Here is a 17,826-nt window from a genome sequence, read left to right on the forward strand (position 1 = left end):
TTGATATTGTTTCCTGATTTCATTTTCATAGTTCTCTTTATTGGTGTATAGGAATCCAACTTATTTTTGTATGTTGATCTTGTATCCTGCTACTCTGCTGAATCTTTCTGTTAGTTTCAGTAGTTTTGTCATTGAGTCTTTTGGGTTTTCTATGTATAGTATCATATCATCCACAAATAGGGACAGTTTAACGTCTTCCTTACCAATTTGGATGCCCTTTATTTCTTTCTCTTGCCTTATTGCTCTAGCTAGGACTTCCAGCACAGTGTTAAATAGGAGGGGTGATAAAGGGCATTCTTGTCTTGTTCCTGTTCTCAGGGGGAATGATTTCATTCTCTCTCCATTAAGAATGATGTTGGCTGTTGGTTTTGTATAAATGCCCTTTAGTGTGTTGAGGAATTTCCCTTCTATACCTATTTTATTGAGAGTTTTTATCAGGAATAGGTGTTGGACTTTGTCAAATGCCTTTTCTGCATTGAGATAATAATGTGATTCTTTTATTTTATTTATGTGGTGGAGTACGTTGATTAATTTTCTAATGATGAATCATCCTTGCATACCTGGTATGAATCCCACTTGGTTACAGTGTATTATTTTTTTGATGTGATGCTGAATTCCATTGGGTAGAATTTTATTGCAATTTTTTGCATCTATATTCATGAGAGATATTGGTCTGTAATTTTCTTTTCTTGTGGTGTCTTTGCCTGGCTTTTGTATCAGGGTTATGCTGGCTTCATAGAATGAATTCAGGAGTATCCCTTCCATTTCTATATTCTGAAATAGTTTGAATAGTACTGATGTAAGCTCTTCTCTGAATGTTTGGTAGAATTCTCCAGTGAAGCTGTCTGGGCCAGGGCTTTTTTTTGATGGGAGGTTTGGTTTTTTTTGGTTTTTTGTTTTTTTAAATCTCTTCTCTTGTTATGGGTCTGTTCAGATTTTCAAATTCAGTTTGTGTTAGTTTGGGTAGGTAGTGTGTTTCCTGAAATTTGTCCATTTCCTCTAGGTTTTCAGATTTGTTGGAGTATAGTTTTTCATAATACTCTGTTATGAACCTTTTTATTTCAGTTTGGTCTGTTATAATGTCCACCATTTCATTTTGTATTTGGGTTATTTGCATCCTCTCCTGTTTTTCTTTTGTCAATTTGGTCAATGATATGTTGATTTTGTTGATCCTTTCAAAGAACAACTTTTGGTTTTGTTGATTCTTTCTATTGTTTTTCTATTTTCTATTTCATTTGTTTCTGCCCTGATATTTATTGCTTCCTTTCTTCTGGTGGCTTTTGACTTTTTTTGTTCTCTTTCTGTTTATTTGAGTTGTATAACTAATGTTTTAATTTTGTTCCTTCTTTTTTGATGTGTGCATGTATTGGTATAAATTGACCTCTGAGCGCTGCCTTTGATATGTCTCAAAGGTTTTTGTATGATGTGTTTTCATTCTCATTTGATTCTAGGAATTTTTTTATTCCATGTTTGATTTTTTTCTATTACCCAGTGGTTTTTAAGCAGAATGTTATTCAGTTTCCGTGTATTTGATTTTTTTCCCTTACTCTTCCTGTTATTAATTTCTACTTTGATGGCATTGTGATCAGAGAAGATACTTTGTATTATATTAGTGTTTTGGATTTTGTTGATGGTTGCTTTGTGGCCTAAGATGTGGTCGTTTTGGAGAACATTCCATGTGCATTGGAAAAGGATGTTTACTTTGCTGCTGTTGGGTGGAGTGTTCTATATATGTCTGTGAGGTTAAGTTGGTTGATTGTATCCTATAGATCTACTGTATTTTTGTTGAGCTTCTTTCTAGATGTTGTGTCCTTTACCAAGAGTGGTATGTTGAAGTCGCCAGATATTATTGTGGAACTGTCAGTTTCTGTTATCAGTGCTGTTAGAGTTTGTTTTATGTATTTTGGAGCCCTGTCATTTGGTGTGTAGTTATTTATTATGGTTATATTTTCATGGTGGATTGTCCCTCTAATGATTATATAATGCCCTTCTTTGTCTTTTATGGTGGATTTAGTTTTAAAGTTTATTTTATCTGAGATTACTATTTCCACTCCTGCTCTTTTTTGGTAGCTATTTGCTTGATTTATTTTTTTCCATCATTTGATTTTTAATACCTTTATGTCTTTGTTTCTAAAGTGTGTCTCTTATAGATAGCATATTGATAAGTCCTTTTTTTTTTTAAATCCATTCTGTCACTCTCTGTGTCTTTCTGGGTGCATTTAGGCCATTTACATTCGGTGTGATTATTGATAGGTGTGAGTTTATGGCTGTCATTTTGTAGTGCTTGTTTTTGTGGTGCTGATGTTTACTTTGTTCCTCTTACTATTCTGTGCTGAATTCCTTTTATTTTTTTTTTTTTCATTTCTTTAATTTTTGTAGATTTTGTGTTTACTGAGACTTTATGTTTTTCTTCTTTATTTTGATGAATAGGTTTGTTAACTTCTTTGTGGTTACTTTGAAATTTACCCCATCTTCCTAAGTTTAAACCAGTCTTTTAGTACTTGATAATGCCTTGACTTTCTCTCCGTTTGAAAGTTCTATACCTACACCATTTATTCCCTCTTTTATTGTTGTGACATTGTTGTCATTTACAGATAGACGTCTCTGGTTCCTTGTTGTAAATTTTTTAGTTTTGTTTTATCCTTGAGTGTTCATTATCTGGCTGATGCTGCTTTATGTGCTAGATTCAGGTTGTTGTCTGATGTTGTTGGTTCTCTAACCAAAGGAACCCCTTTAGTAATTCCTGTAAGTTTAATTTGGTTTTTATGTATTCCTTTAATTTCTGTTTATCTGTATATGTCCTAATTTCACCATCATATTTGAGCAAGAGTTTTGCAGGATGTATTATTCTTGGTTGGCAGTTTTTTTTTCTCAAGATTTTATATATGTCATCCCATTGCCTTCTTACCTGCATGGTTTCTTCCAAGTAATCAGAGCTTAGTTTTATTGTTTCCCCTCTCTATGTGACTTTTTGTTTTTCTCAAGCTGCTTTCATGATTCTTTGTTTGTCTTTGGTTTTAGCGAGTGTTATTATGCTATGTCTTGGTGTTTTTCTTCTGAGGTCTATTCTATATGGTGTTCATTGGGCTTCTTGGAAAATCAGCTTTTTGTCTCTCATGATATTTGGGAGTTTTTCTGTCAGCAAATCTTCAGTAATCCTCTCTGTTTTTTACATTTTTTCCCCCGTTCTGGAACTCCGATCACATGCACATTTTTACTTTTGATCGTATCCCACATTGTTCTCGGGGTTTCTTCATTTTTCTTTGTTCTTTTCTCTGATTTTTCCTCAAACAAAGTGGTATCCAAGGATTTTCTTCAGTTTCATTGATCCTGTCTTCTAGTGTTTCAGATCTGCTCCTGACACCTTATACTGTACTGTCTATTTCTGAAATCTTGTTGTTTATCTTTTGGATTTCTAATTGCTGTTTTTAAATGATTTCTAGTTGTTTATTTATTTTGACATTTTGTTTCTGTATTATTTTCCTGATTTCTTACATTGTTTTGTCTGTCTTTTCCATGATTTTGTCTGTTTTATCCTTGAATTCGTCTATTTTTTCCTAATTTTTTTCTGCATTTGCTACACTTGTTGGAGAACCCTGAATGTTAGAGTTCTAAATTCCCTATCAGGAAGTGTCTTAGTCATCTAGTACTGCTCTAACAGAAATAGCACAAGTGGTTGGCTTTAACAAAGAGAAATTTATTTTCTCACTGTCGAGTAGACTACAAGTCCAAATTCAGGGCATCAGCTCCAGGAGAAGGCTTTCTCTCTCTGTTGGCTCTAAGGAAAGTCTTTGTGATGCATCAGTCTTCCATTCTTCCCTTGGTCTGGGAGCATCTCAGCACAGGAACCTCAGGTAGAAAGGACACACTCTGCTCCTGGCACTGCTTTCTTGGTGGTGTGAGGTTCCCATGTGTCTCTGCTCACTTCTCTCTTTTATATCTCAAAAGAGATTGGCTAGACACTATCTAATCTTGTAGACCTCATTAGTATAACTGCCGCTAATCCATCTTATTACATCATAGTTATAGAGTTTACAACGCATAAGGAAAGCACTTCAGATTACAAAATTGTACACAGTAATACAATACCAGGAATCAGGACCCAGCAAAAGTGACAGATATTTTTTGGGGACACAATTCAATCCATGACAGGCAGTTCCAGTGCCTTTTCTTCTAGCACAAGGTCATCTGTTGTTTTATTTTGGTTGCTTTCTGGAGTCATCCTCTTTTTTTTTTTTTTTTTTTAATATGTTTCGATAATTGTCTGCTGTCTCCAGGATAGTCAAGAATTATTTTCTTCATTTATTGGTTGTAGATTTGATTGTTTTGTCCTACTTTTTTGTTTTATTTGGTTATGTCTGGCAGGCAGGCTGGGTGTGTTTTGTTCCTTGCTCTCCTGTGGGAAAGATACTGTTCACCACCTTTTCCAGGTGTGCAGGGCCAGTCACTCAGCTATGGTGCAGCAGTGCATGTCCAGCAGGGGTGGAAAGGCAGGGATAGGTAGTTTGCAGTATGAACTGGGGCTGATGGGGCGGGGCTCAGGGGCAGTGCATGGCGGGATCCAGGGGACCACATTAGTATCCTTTGGGGACGTGGCACTTGGCACACGGCACAGATAGGCAGGAGGCAAAGGGGAGGATGTGATGTGCAGAGCTAAGTAGATGGGTCAAGGAAGAGAGAGAAACAAAGGGCAAAAAAAATTTTTTTAAAGCAAATAATGAAGTGAAAATAAATAAAAATAAGAAATCAACAAAATGGTGTTGTGGCAGCATTTGGCAGATAGGGGCAGGGCAGACCCATCGAGGCCACGTGCTGGCAGCTCTCTAGCCGAGTGGTGTGGCTTGGCCCGTTGAGAAGCAGAGTGGGTGTAGTACTAGGCTGGGTGGGTGAGAGAAAGGAAAGGAGAAAGGGGAATTAGAGAGAAGAAACCAACAATCAAACAAATAAAAAATAATAAAAACAACAAAACAAAAAAAATATAATGATGGAGGCACCAGCCATTGGTAGCAGGGTGGAATGGGGTGGTAGCAAGCTGATATCTCTCACTGGGTAGCATGGCACAGCCCATCCATAGGGGGCAGAGACAGCGCAGTACCTAGGTGGGAGGGAGAAGGAAAATAGAAGGGAAAGATAAAGAGAAAATAAAAATATGGCACGGAGGGAGTTGGCCTGTGATGGTGGCGCAGACTTGGGGAGGCCAAGCACAGTGATTCTCCAACTGAGCTGTGTAGCATGGCCCCTCCAGAAGGGTAGGGGCAGTGCACAAGACTGGATGGACAGGAGAAAGGAAAGGAGAGAGAGAGAAGAAATAGGAAAAAAGAGGAAAAGAAAAAGAAAAAACCAAAAAACAAAGCAAACAAACCAAAAAATCACAGCCCGTCAAGAAGGAGAAGGGATGGCACACAGGGCTAGGTGGGTGGGGGAAAGGAAGGGAGAGAGAGAGAAGCAACAAAAAAAGCCTAAAACACAATATCAAAAAACAAACAGACAAAAAAAACCACACAAAACAAAACAAAAAAAAGAACAAAGCAAACAAACCAAAAAATCCTAGCCTGACACATGGGACTAGCTGGACAGGAGAAAGTAAAGGAAGGAAGGGAGAGAGAGACAAACGATGACAACAAAAAAGCACCCCCCCAAAAAAAATTTAAAAAAAAAAGAAACAAAAAAATGGTGCCGAAGGGGCGGGCTGGTGGGGGTGGAGCGCACCCTAGCAGCAGTGAGGTAGTGTCTCTCTGGCTGAGCAACCATGACCCATTGGCTAGCAGAGGAGGCCATGTAGAAGGAAGAAGGATGGAGGGAGGGGAAGCGTGTATCCCTGGTTAGCAGGTGCTCTGTCTCCTGCTGTGAGCTCTGTGGAGTTGTCTTCTTGTACTCCCTGTTCGCAGTCCTTGGTGGCTAAGGTCCAAGATGGCAAATCCGGGTGGCACTGAACTGCTGTCTGTTGGCCGAGTGACCGTGACCCATTGGCAAGTGGCAGAGACCTGGTACAGGGAAGAAGGGTGTGGGGTGGGAAAATGTGTATCCCTGGTTATCAGGTGCTCTGACTCCTGTTGGGAACTCCGTGAAGTTGCATTCCCACACTCCCTGTCTGAGTTCTTTGGTGGTTATAGACCAAGATGGTGCATCCGGCCGTGTTAGCTGGTATGGGACCTCCAGTCCATAGCTCTTCTTGTTCTCTGTTCTCTGTCAGTTTCTTATTCCATTTGGTGCTTGATTGAGTTGTCTTTATTCCTTCATTTGGTACTTAGGTTCCAGGATTGGCTTTTGTATCTGTTTTAGTTTTTCAGGTCTTTGCTGCAGAGGGACAGCATGGTGCTTCTGTCTATAGTGCCATGTTGTCTCTGCCTCGTGTATTTACATATTTTTTATTGTTTATTTCTATTTCTTTATCTCACTATGCCCCATTGTCCACACTTTGCTCTAGTCTATGTTCCAGTTCACTTATTTCAATCGTGTTTAATCTGTGTGTAACTAGTCCATTAAGTTCCCCCCCACCGTGGATATATATTTTGTAATATCTAGAAGTACTATTTGATTCCTTAAAAAATTTGGGGGTCAGAGGGTCAAATTCTTCCATTTACTCAGTTTACTCCTTTTCAGGGTGGTTTATTTGCTTATGATATGTCATTTTTTATTGTAAACTTTTCTTCGGTGAGAGTGGTTTTACTATGCAAGTCCCATGTGGTCTTCATTCTGGATGTGACCCTATAAAGCGGTTTACATAAGGCTTTTGTAATTTTCTTCCTCAAGATTCCCTGACCATGCAGGTGGTGTAAATACAGACTCCACAGGTGTGCAAGTCAAAGGTTGTGGTTTCAGTTTTACACACACATCCTCAATCCCAGCCCACCCCATCCAGAGCCCTTGCTTGACAGAAAACATTATTGCTCCTTTTCAGGGCTGGTAGATAGAATGTTCTAGTTCCATTTTGAGGGCATATTAATCCATGTGTGAGGGCTCTCAGCTTCAGCACCTGACCTCATGCAGACCCAAGGTATCTACCCTGTCCCTGTGAAGGCACTAGACCTACACCTGTATTCAGATCTGATACCGCCACTCACTGTCTAGGCTTCAGATGGAACTCAGTGCTTCCATGATGGATTTTATCTGCATTTTTAGCATCTAGGGATTCCCCTTATTTTAAGCTTTATTATGTCTTCTTAAAAAAATTATCCTATGTTGTATCTATGTGTATTTAGTGGGAGGCTGTTGTTTGTCAGCTTAATGCACTGTATTGTGGAAACCCAGGGTTATCTTTAATCTTTGAATTATCCTTGTCAATGAGTCCTCCAACTTGACTTTTCCCTTCTGCTGGGGCTCTTTATACATTTGCACTGTGCGTGTCCTAACGAAATTCATTGCATCTAGGATGTAAGCTTACAAGTCAGTTCACTAAGGGGTTTACTTCATTCATTTTGATCTAAATTCAGCACTCACTAAATTCAGTTTATTCAAGTATATTTGTTTACTCTTATGTACTTGAGATATAGTCTCCTGTGATCCCAAGCACTGTCAAAACATCTTCCAGTTTTTTCTTTATCACTCAACACACACATACCTCATACACATACACACCACATACATACATACAACATACTACCTCACACACCATACACACCACACACATACACACACCTCATGTGTACCCCACCTGTTCACACACACGCACTACACACAGTACACATGCACCACATATACTGCATACACCTCAAACACACACACGTCACACATACACCACACATACTACCTCATACATACCACACACACACTTCATACATACCCCACATGTTCACACACACATCACAAACACTACATACACCTCAAACACACAGATATCACACATATATCACACATACCACCTCACACACACCACATATACACACAACCTCATACACACACCACCTCACACGCACAGCCCCTCCACACATACACACATGCATACCTGCACACACCTCCAGCACGCAGTGTGGCAGTCTGTTCGTGATCACTACAGAATTTTCTCATCTTACTGAAAAGTGCGCATCATCCTCTCACTGTTCTTGCTGCTGTCCTTGCCTTCACAAGTTACTCCTGCTCTACCTCTGTGGCCCATTTTATATGCTCTTAATGTAATGTATTACAAGTTATATACTCCTTTTCCAGAATTAATCTTTACTTTCATTAGATCCATAACTTCCTTTTCACTCCAGCATTTTCCAGAATTATTTATTGTTTTTACATTGCTTTAAAAAACAAAAGCGTCTGTCTTGTCTCATATATAGCCATACAAAACTGAAAATCAATCTGTTCATGTACTCCTTTATTTAATAGATATATATGAGTAACTGTCATGTGTGTTATATATCATGTGTAGTGAGTTACATGCTGGGTATTTACTAGTGAACAAAATAGGCATCATCTCTGCCCCCTGGAAGAGAAAGAAAACAAGTCCTGTCCCCACTTTCGTGGGCTCATGGTCCTCTTGTGGAGATAAGACATCTATTAACTAACTAACAAGGTAAAGCAGCAAATCCTGAGTGTAAAATGAACAGTAATATGTTACCTGCTGTATTTCAGAGGCAAGAAAGAGCACTGTAGGTTGCTCTGGTCCCCAAGGGCTTCACCTAACAGATACACCTGAAAATGAGTCTTGAAAAGAGGGTAGAATTTATCCAAGTCAAAGAGACAGGTGGGAAGGCGTTTCAGTTGAGGAGAGTGAAATGAGCAAAGGCCCTGAGGTAAAGTCGGCCCAGTGCTCTGTGGACGAGGAAGGAAGCTCGGCTTCAAGGAGAAGGAGCCGAGAAGGCTCGGCTGAAAATGGAATCCCCTACCACCCGGAGGTACAATTACCCGCAAAGGATTTGTTATTTTGTCCAGCAAATATGTCCTATTTAACTGAAAATCTCTTCTTTCTTTTCTGAAATGGCATATTGCTCCTGTGACCGACATTTGATCTGCAGTATTAAAATCTTGTATTAGTGTTGCATCAAGTATTATATTGCCACCCAAGGAAACGCTATTACAATTTATATTTTTTAATATTATTTGTGTCTGTAGTGTGTGTGTGTGTGTGTGTGTGTATTTGTACACGTGCACACATGATTGTGTGCTTCCATTTGCCTTTTTGCTCTGGAAAATTTTATTAGATTGTTCTGCCTTTTTTTCCCCAGAGTTCACACTGATTTTTCACTCTTATTCACCCATCTGAGATGTCCTTTCTTATTTTATATCCCAGAAGATTATGTAATATTGAACTTCTTCTCATTGGATTGTAATTTCTAGCTCCCGACCTCTCACCTTTATAAGAAATTGATGCTGAATCATCTATTCTTCAGTTCCTTCAAACTCTGAATCTAAATGGTATTTTAAATCCAAGCTGGCTGCCCTTTAAATTAATTTGCTAGAAGGTATCTGGTAACTTGCCTGAGATAAATTTGCACCCCCTTTTACATTATAAATGTATCCATTCTTACATTATAGTTAACTATACAGAGGACCTAATGATAGTAGTGGTGGCTAAAACTGTTACTCCTTGACTTCTTAATAACTCACATATGTCTTGTAAATACTGTTACAGTTACTAGTTCTACCCTCCACCAGCCCTCCAGGTAGAATGTTTTTGATAGAAGACATGAGTTAGCTCAGATAAGTGATGTTGCGTTTCACACACACATCTCTTTCCTTCTCTAGCTTGGATACTGGATAAGGGCAGAGGTGGCTTATTCATTTTAGTATCTCCAACGCCAAGAGGGGCGCTTCAATAAAAGAGAGGCTCAAAAAAAATCACCAACCAGACCTCTGTTGATATCTGTGAGAAATGTTTTGTCCCTTGGTTCTAAAGTGTTTTCTTGCTTCCTTATCTCTCATAAACACCCCAGAGGAATTATTTTTTCCTGCCACTTGATTATCTATTCTTCACCAATAGAAAGGTGCCCTTGTCCCTAGACTACAATGACATTTCTGCAAGTAACACTTTATCTTGTGTATGCTATTTACCTTTTTTTATAATTTAACTTGTTATTTTGAGATGATCATAGTTTCACATGCAGTTGTAAGAAATAATACAGAGCTATCCTACATATCCCTTGCTCAGTTCCCCTCACTGGTAACATCTTGCAAAACTGTAGTACAATATCACAATCCGATGTTGACATTGATACAATCCCCTGATCTTATTCAGATCTTCCGCTGTCACTGTACTCATCTGTACGTGTTTAGTTCCAAGTGATTTCATCGTATGTGTAGATTCCTGTGACCACGCCCGCGGTCAAGATATAGGACAGTTTCATCACAAGGATCCCATGTGATACTTTTATAGCCACAGTCACCCCTTCCCTCCACCCTTACCCATCTCCTGGCAACCATTAACCTGATGTCCATCTCTATAATTTTATCACTTCAAGAATGTTATATAAGTAGAATCATAGAGTGTGTAACCTTTTTTCACTCAGTATAACTCCCATCCAAGTTGTGGTCTGCTCCTGTTTCATTGCTGAGTTAGTATTCCATGGTATGGATGTGACAGTTTGCTTAACCATTCACCCACTGGAGGACATATGGGTTGTTTCCAGTTGAGGGCTATTATGAATAAAGCTACTATGAACACTCACAGTTTTTATGTGCGCCTAAGTTTTCATTTACCTGGAATAACTTTTGCGCAGGAGTGTGATGACTGGATCATGTGGTAGTTACGTGTTTAGTTTTATAAGAAACTGCCAACCTGTTGTCCAGAGTGGCTGTACCATTTTACATTCCACCAGCAATGTATGAGATCCAGTTTCTCCACATCCTCACCAGCATTTGGTGTTGCCACTGTTTTGTATTTTAGCCATTCTAATAGGTATACAGTGAAAGTGTTTGTGTTTGAGTGTTGTTTCATTTTGCACTGACCCTGAATCAGGGAGTTAAGCGTTGCTGTCATTGCACCATATTTGACAGATGAAGCAGTTGATTCACGTGATCAGAGACTTATTTAAGGCCACGAAGGTAAGCGATGGTAAAACTGACTAGAAACCTATATTCCTGACTAATCGTCCTATGTTCTCCCTATCAAAATAAGCTTCAGATTGGTAATAAAATCTGTTATTCCTAAAACTGTGAGGATTGGGCAGCCCTGACCCTAATCTTCTCTGCATGTTCTAGAATGTTAAGCACACACTGAGGCTGAGCAGCAGGAGCCCCATCAGCACGAGGAGAAGAGCAGCCCTGATCATGTCCTGCATGCAGGCCCCAGGTGGAGTGGAGTGTGGTGGGAAACTGGCTCTGCTCTTTTTCAAATACTTTCTTTGAACTTGGCCTATTGAAGCAGCTCCCCAGCTGCAGAACACCCTCAGTGCCTCTCTCCACCCTCCTTGCCCATTCACCACACTCCTGCATCTCCACTATCCCCTCACTTCTTCTCTTCTTTTCCCATTGTCTCTTTCTACTGGTCTCCCATCCTCACCCAGCACATCTATCTGGCCTCTCTCTCCTTTATTTTCCTCACTTCTCTTTTCCCTTTCTCTCTTCCAATAAATAGGGTTTATGTAGGGTTGTCGTACTATGATGGCTTGCATGTTACTATGATGGTAGAATTTCAGATACCAGCAGGGTTACCCATGGTGGACAGGTTTCAGTGGAGCTTCCAGACTGAGACAGACCAGGAAGAAAGACCTTCTGAAAATTAGCCAATGAAAACCTATGGATCATAGCAGAATATTATCTGATACAGTGTTGGAAGATGAGGCCCCTAGGTTGGAAGGCACTACAGTAACTGCAACAATGGACTCAAATATACCAAAGATCATGGAGACGTTACAGGAGCAGGCATTGTTTCGTTCTGTTATTCATGAGGTCACCATGAGTTGGAGCCAACAGAATAGCAACTAACAACAAATGAAGGGTGAGTTTGTGTTACTCTGCTTTTAACTGGTTTTGTTCTGCTTGTTTTTAATTTCCCTGTGTTTAGAGTGTGTTTAATTATGGGAGAAATTGGAGTGTAAGCCTATGATGTTTGGAAGGAAGGAGAGAGAGGAAGTGCTATTCCATGCTGTTTGCATTTTTTCTCCTATATCATGCATTGATATAGCTTTCCCCAGGCAGAACTTATGTGTAAATGAAACACCTATAGTTTTAAGTTAAATCGCTGTGCCTTGTTGGTTTTGAATAGTTTATTGGCTTTTATAGCTCTGTTTTCTTTTCTCTAAGAAAGTTGTCCTATCTTTGCTTGAAAAACATGTTATTCTGAACTATTTGGGAGTTCTTTTATTGCTTGTACTTAATGTCAGCAGCAAAGCAATCAGTAGAAACTTCAAGTTAAACCCTCCTGGGAGCTAACATAAATGCTAATGTTTCATTTAATTGAAAGTTCTGAGATATTAGCATTAACCAGCTAAAGCACTTTTATCAGATAACAAAGTGGTGAAGGGGGAGGGCCTTCATTTCTCCAAGTCATTTCTGTTAGACTTTTATTGAGGATTTGCCCTTGACAAAAATTGTAAAATGGGCCAAGGGTATCAAATGTTGCTGCCCCCGCCTCCTCCCCACAATTCCCATTTCAACTGTGCAAACTTTGCCAAATCAAACTCCTTTAAGACACAGATTCCACATCTGTAAACTGAAGATAGTAATTGATTTCCCTTGTGGGGGTATTGTGGGGCTGAAGTGCACATGTGAAGCCCATGAATGGAGTGTTTCCTACAGCAGGAGCCTGTTTGTCTTGGGTACAGCAGTCAACAAGAGGGACCGTTGGTCAGAACTGAAGGGGGTCACTTTCTTGGGGCATTTCTATTTTCCTGTACAGGAGAATTTTGCAGATGAGGCAGCACTGGACTGGAAATCAGGAGGCTTAGGTTCTTGCCTCTTTATCACAAGTAGATTTCTGTGACGAGAGACCAGAGCCAAAGCTCTTCCTCCTCACCTATGGGAGAAGATAATCCTTAATGACCCCCCTAGTGCTACAATTCAAGCAATTATATTTATTCTTTGAAAAGCCAGTAAATGTGAAATGACTAACAGTAAAAAAATAATAAAAAAAAATTTTGGAGCCCATCAAATCGTACCTCATATACCTACTCCTAAAAAAAAAAAAAACCAAACCCGTTGCCGTCGAGTCCATTCCAACTCCTAGCGACCCTATAGGACAGAGTAGAACTGCCCCATAGAGTTTCCAGGGAGCGCCTGGTGGATTTCAGCTGCCGACCTTTTGGTTAGCAGCCATAGCGCTTAACCACTATACCACCAAGGTTTCTATACCTACTCCCACGAATAATAAAATCCCTTTCTTCTTAGATTTATTATTTATCATAAAATTCTTTCGAATTTTTTTCCACAGGACTATTAGTAATCTCATATTGAATTTAAAAAATTATTATCCATTCTTTTTCTCCTCAAGTTTTACAAGGATCTGTTTTCCAAGTGAACTTTTAAGAGGAGATGTGTTGTCAGGGGCCAGGGATGGTTGAGGTATAGTCCCACCAAGAGGCCCTTAACTTAGGCTTTACCTGAGTCAGTCACCCCATTGAAAAGCCTCCCTGCCCCTAAGCCTGGGGAGCTGCCACATTCCACATATAGACAGCTCTTTCCATCACCAGGATTAGGGATTAACCCTATCTGGGACCTCAGATTTTCATCCAGAGTCTCTCAGCAAACTCTCTAGATAGTCAGTCTGACATGATATCCTATATACCAGGGGTTCTAAATGTTCATGAACATAAAAAGTCTCCAGGAAGTTGTTAAGGAAGTGGACTCTCAGCTTCATCTCCTAACCAAAAACCAGTTTCTGTCAAGTCAACTCCCACTCATGGCGACCCCATGTGTGTCAGAGAATTGTGCTCTATGGGGTTTTAAATGGCTAATGCTTCGGAAGTAGATCACCAGGCATTTTTTCAAGGCACCTCTGGGTGGACTTGAACCTTCAGTCTGTCAGTTAACAGCTGAGCATATTAACCATTTACACCACCCAAGAACTCCAATGTTGGGAGTGTCTTGTCAAAATTTCATAGTGTCTGCTGTAAACAGCTCACACGGAATTGTGAACTTAAGAAAGTTCCAGGTTCCCTTTAGTTTTGAGTGAAAAGAAGGTGGGATTCAAAACAGCTTTATAGGGAGTCTGAAAATGCCAACACCAAAAGTTGAGTTCGCACATTTGGAAAGGGAAGTAGGCTGGCCGGAGAGAAGAGGAATGGCAAAAATTTGGGTGGTATTGGACTTTTGAGTGTGAGTCAACCCCCAGGGGGCACCAGTAAGTCATTTTCACTGAATATGCAGTGGATCTCTTCTTCCTAGAATAGGCCCAACTAAATAAATAAATACTAATAAGAGAAGAAAATAAGCAAAAACAAATGAAACTGGGCCTCTAACTACCTAAGGGGGGGCAGTGATTGCTCATGCTGAGGTCGCCACAGTGACCCAAGACATTTTTAAATGGGCATGAGATTTAAGATTCCATCTCATTAGAAGAAAACAAATGTATACATTCCCTAATTTTATCTTCTTAAAAATATTTTCTCAAGTTAAAAATCTATAAGTTTTACTAAGGGAAAAATACAGCTGCAAGTTGGAGATCATGGAACTGTCTTTCAAAAGTATCTTCTACATGGCTACTAATGCAGACGGGATTAGCAGCTGGCCCCTCATGGCTCCAAACAACAAATATGTGTTAAGTTTGCCCATGACCCACAGCACAAACTCCCAAAGCCTGGGGAACCTACTGAGGACCCAGCACTTTGTGTTTATATGGAGAACACACCCAACAGAGAACAGAGAGGCAGGGAGGCAGGACTCTGTGATTCCCACAAGGATCTATTACTTCTCCTCCCCGTGGCCCATTCTGGCAGTGGAGTCAATTTTCTTTGGGACTACAAAACATATTGTTGGAAATTGTTGTCTTGTGCAATGGTGGATCCTGAAGTTAATCCTACTACCACTTGCATCTTAGGGATAACAGTGGACCTTTCGAGGTGTGTAGTCTGATTGTGGGAATATGTTGCATCAGAGGGTCAGGTTGAAGAGCCGTATAAGGTAAGATTTTCTGACTTGCTGCTCAGAACTGAAACCAGTCATGAGTTCTTCTTGGGACACAGAAATAGAGCTGGCTGTATTAGAAAAGGCCCTTCAAAGCTACTTAATGTAATCTCCTATATATAGGAGGAGAGACTGGTTTACAGTAGGCAAGTGACTTGCCTACTGTCCCACAGCTCACTCAAGAAGAGTGGAACTTGGGACCCCATTGCTTTCTGCTCCAGCACCCCAAAAGGCTGTGTGTCATTATCTCATTTTCTTTTTAATGAAAATGTTCTTGATGTAGTCTCTTATAATCCTTTTTACTTACCCATATGTGACAAGAAAGTCAAGCCTACAATTTTGGTTCTGTTTTATGTATGACTGTCTGTGTTGGCTAGCAGTGGACTTCACCACCCCCTACACTGGCCTGTTGATGATTGCTCAGTAATGTTTGTTGGATAGACAGGCAGATTATGTGTGAGTGGATAAACAAATGAATAAAAATATAAGGTTATTGGTTATTTGAGTATTTATTAATCTATAAATAAGTGAAGACCTGCTCCATGCCTTTTCTGTCAGGAAATAGCTAATTCTTATAGGTTAGAAAAAGACTAAAGGGAAATCTTAATGTCCAGTCTAATGGACAGGCAGGTTGAGGAAACAGTGAAGTTTAAGAGAACTGAAACCTAAGGAATACAAGACTTTTCAGGTAATACCAAGTATTGTAACACTCTCTTTTCGAGTGGAAGAAACTTGACCCAGAGCAGCTAAGTAAAGCAAAAAGGAGGACCCACATAACTGACCAGCCAAAGCTAGGCTACTGGAGCTGCAGACCCAGGAATAAAATGGCATGAAGAGTACTCAGTTTCTGTCTATTTCTGGACCTGATGTTGATGCGTTCTCCAGCTTTTCCCTCATATGCCTGTAAGGTGGCTACTAGAAGTGTCTGGGGTGTATCATTCTGGAATTATATCCTGTGAGAGTGAGCACACTCAACTGTTCTCAGATCAAAAAGGCCTCACACTGAGTTTCTTTGGCCCTGATGAGCTTTTCCAGTGTTGTGTGTCCATTCCGGAATGGGCCAGGGGCTGGCCTGGATGATTGGCAGGGCTAACTAGGGTCAGCTTGACCTGTAGCCCAGGGGCTGAATGATGACAAGGGGTTCCCCCAGAGCAAAATTGAGGCCCTGTTGCCACAAGAAAGAACCATAGGTGCCCGTTCCACTGTGACTCACAGGCTGAGAGAAAAGGCCAAGCCCAGAGGAAGCTCAGCAGAGATTCTTTGGAATGAGAAAGGGCTTCGTGGAGAGTCTGAATGGAGATGTATGGACTGGTCTCAGGAGCCCAGACTCCAATCAGGAGCAAGCTGAATTCTGTGTCCTTCCTGTGTGCTACAAATGTTGTCTTCTTATACATGTAGTTTTCCCTTTATATTGTTATTCCACTGATAATGTCAAAATCATAGTGCAGAAGAGAATCTTAGATATCATCTATGGTATTTTTACGCAAATAATGCATGCCTTGTATGTTTGTTTGCCAATGGCACCCTCCCCCATGAGGTATTTTCATAAGACTGCTATGCCATTTTTTTTCACATGTTGCTGTAAAAATTACCATAATGAACTTAAGAAAATACCTCACAGTGGGGAGGGTGAGGTTGGCAAACAAACATAGAAGACACGTTATTTGTGTAAAAATACAGTAGTTTGACTCTCAGCATATCTTTATATAATTCTGTATTTTACAGATGTTGAAACCAAAACCCACTGAGTGTATGATGTGCTCAGGGCCACCCTACCACTTAGTGTCTGAACCTCCAGACTCCTGGATCCAGGGTGATTACCATGTGCCACTCTTACATGTATTGAGAACTTGGCACCTGCCTGGCCCATTCATTATAAGTGCCTTATATGCATTTTCTCATTTTAACCTCACTTCAACTCTATAAGCTGAATATTATTATTACCTCCATTTCATAGATGTCTGAAGCTCAGAGCATGTTTGTAACTTGCCCAAGGTTACACAGCTATTGAGTGATAGAGCTGAGGGGTTCACCTATGTCAGTGCTGTTAATAGTAACACCAGGATTTCTCAGATTTAGAACATTTGCACCCTGCCTTTATGCCTCAAAAGGGTATCTTCTACCACCCATGATTTATGTAAGATTATCTTTGAATCAACTTATGCCCAATATTCCTGCCTATTCAGCTTTGTCCTAATCCGTAAAGTCAATTTAATTTAGGTTTGATGTGCTACTTACATTTTTTCCAATTATATATGAAAATAAATGGAGAATTATGATAATGAAAAGAATGTTCACTCACATATCATTAAAGATCGAATCACCTACCACCAGACATATGGAAACACTGGCGTATACTATATGGTCAGAGAGTATTTTGTGTTTGTAGTTGATGAGCAGACCTATAAGTTTATAGAGCTGAGTGTAAAAACTCTTGAAAGAGCACTGACAACCTCTAGTGATGACAGCAGAGAGCCAACAGTGACCAAGGTGAAGGACTTAGTTCTGTGCATATATATATATGTATATATATATATATGTATGTATATAGCATATCAGTATAGATATGTGGATATGTAGAAGTACACCAAGAGTTATACTTAGAAGAATGGAGCTCATATACTGGCGACACATTAGGACCACTTGACAGTAACCTATTCAGTCAGATTCTCTGATAGCCCCACCTGAGCATCAGTACTTTTGGAAAGGTTCCAGGTAATTCTAAGTGAAGCCAGGTTTGCAAACCAGATGCCTAGGACAGTGGTTCACAAACCTTGTTGGTGCACTCCCCTAGGGGAACTTGTTAAAATACGTGTAGAGCTTTGGGGTGGCCGTAGAAAT

At 40.0% G+C, this 17,826-nt stretch overlaps 1 protein-coding gene across 2 annotated transcripts in view; it reads left to right on the top strand.

Moving 5' to 3' along the window:
- Positions 1 to 17,826, top strand: part of DPP6 (dipeptidyl peptidase like 6) — a 1,059,737-nt gene that overhangs the window by 665,240 nt on the left and 376,671 nt on the right. The window lies entirely within an intron of this gene.

The sequence above is a fragment of the Trichechus manatus genome, unplaced genomic scaffold (genome assembly GCF_000243295.1).
Source record: "Trichechus manatus latirostris isolate Lorelei unplaced genomic scaffold, TriManLat1.0 scaffold00020, whole genome shotgun sequence".
In the NCBI taxonomy this organism is placed as follows: Eukaryota; Metazoa; Chordata; class Mammalia; order Sirenia; family Trichechidae; genus Trichechus; species Trichechus manatus.